Here is a 2,544-nt window from a genome sequence, read left to right as displayed (position 1 = left end):
GTTCTAGTTCTGTTCTAGTTCTGTTCTAGTTCTGTTCTAGTTCTGTTCTAGTTCTGTTCTAGTTCTGTTCTAGTTCTGTTCTAGTTCTATTCTAGTTCTGTCCTAGTTTTGTTCTAGTTCTGTTCTAGTTCTGTTCTTGTTCTATTCTAGTTCTGTCCTAGTTTTGTTCTAGTTCTGTTCTAGTTCTGTTCTAGTTCTGTTCTAGTTCTGTTCTAGTTCTGTTCTAGTTCTGTTCTAGTTCTGTTCTAGTTCTGTTCTAGTTCTGTTCTAGTTCTGTTCTAGTTCTGTTCTAGTTCTGTTCTAGTTCTGTTCTAGTTCTGTTCTAGTTCTGTTCTAGTTCTGTTCTAGTTCTGTTCTAGTTCTTTTCTAGTTCTGTTCTAGTTCTGTTCTAGTTCTGTTCTACTTCTATTCTAGATCCGTTCTAGTTCTCTTTTAGTTCCGTTCTAGTTCTTTTGTAGTTTAAATTGTTTTGATAACCCAGTACTACTCTTTCCTTTTAAATCATTTCTCCACAATTTCATGGCAATATTATTTTCTCTTAATTAACTGCAATCAATTAATGGTTTCAATTACAACACTTTCAGTTTTAAAATATATCATCATAAATCATTTACATACAATTTTTACCCCACAATATTAATTAATGTACATATTTTATTTATATTTATTTTGCAGCAGTATTTATATGTGTTTTTCCTCGTGCAAACATTTAAATCAAGTCAGTTTTTAAACATTTTTGCTGCAAACAAAATAGTTAACTTTAAAATAGAGGGAGTTGGTTTTCAAAGGATGTTATGTTTGTAGTTAAAGCCATTTTCAGCTTAATTTAAATCTGATAAGTTTTCACCTTTTAGTTTATGTATCTCCCTAATAAATTGTGACTTCAATTTCATATTTTATATCCATTTACTCTTATGTTCCTTAACGCTATTCAACTTGTTCTTGGGACGATGATATATGACCAAAAAATTTTCCAGCAAACAAAAAAATATGGAATATTGTTATAACGAATGCAGAAAAAAATGTATGTAGCAGCAGAAGCAGCCTTAAATCAGGTGTGGTGAAAATGTCACAGGATATTTATATAGAAACCTAGCAAAGACCTACACCTATACATACATACTGTGAATAAAATGATACCAATTCGTTGTTATCATAGATTTGCAGGTTTTTGGAGAAATGTGAACAAAAATAGACAACAAAAATGGTTTAAATAAAAATTGAGGTGATTGCCACACATGTTACGTGAAGCAAAAATTACAACAACAACAACTACAACAAGAATATGAAAAAAAATAATAACAAATACGTTTATTATTGGCAAACGTATCTAAGTAGAGAAGGACGTTTAGTTTTGGTTTAACTGTTAGAAAGGTTTTTGTCTGCCAACCTGCTGCTTGCTAAACCAGATAGAATAATTTTCTGTAAAACTTGTCACTTGATTTTTTTCCCCATTTTCATACTAAACATATTGTCATTGCGCAATTTTCCATGAAATATGACGGTGTTTGTTATGAAACGTGTTTCAATACAAAAATACTACTTTTTTCCATTTTTTATAATTTTTTTTGTAGTTTATTTTTTTTTAATTCTATAAAACATCGACTGTATAGAATATTAATTGTACAATATTTTTCCAAGTTATATATTTTTATTTTTTATATTTGACAGAGAATTTATCAGAATTATTGGCATTTGGTTTGAAAACTATTAAAAAAACAAATCCGCCAATAAAATTATAAATTCAATGTGGAATAACAAGGTAAATGCGCAAAAAGCTTTTTTCTAAAAACACCGTTTTAAATAAGTTCAGAATTTTAGGAAAAAATTAAATTTTTAACTAAAAATAAAATCTGATGAAATAGATTCAAATTTTAATAATTTGAAGGTTAGAATAAAACTATAGATAGTTTTAAAAAAAGCTTAACATTTTTTTAAACATTTTTTAGTTCGTTAATTCAACATCTGTTTCTTAAATCACTATTTGTATATAAAATCACTTTAAACTTTAGATTATAGACTTGAGGAAAGACTAGACTATAAATTAGAGTACAGACTAGACTATAGACTAGACTATAGATTAGACTATAGATTAGACTATAGACTAGACTATAGACTAAACAATAGACCAGACTATAGACTAGACGATAAACGAGACTATAGACTAGACTATAGACTAGATTATAGACTAGACTATAGACTAGACTATAGACTAGACTATAGACTAGACTATAGACTAGACTATAGACTAGACTATAGACTAGACTATAGACTAGACTATAGACTAGACTATAGACTAGACTATAGACTAGACTATACACTAGACTATAGACTAGACTATAGACTAGACTATAGATTAGACTATAGACTAGACTATAGACTAGACTTTAGACTAGTCTTTAGACTATACACTAGACTATAGACTTCACTATAGACTAGACTATAGACTAGACTAAACACTAGACTATAGACTAGACTATAGACTAGACTATAGACTAGGCTATAGACTAGACTATAGACTAGACTATAGACTAGACTATAGAC

The sequence above is a fragment of the Lucilia cuprina genome, chromosome 3, assembly GCF_022045245.1.
Source record: "Lucilia cuprina isolate Lc7/37 chromosome 3, ASM2204524v1, whole genome shotgun sequence".
In the NCBI taxonomy this organism is placed as follows: domain Eukaryota; kingdom Metazoa; phylum Arthropoda; class Insecta; order Diptera; family Calliphoridae; genus Lucilia; species Lucilia cuprina.
This window is presented reverse-complemented; position numbering follows the sequence as displayed.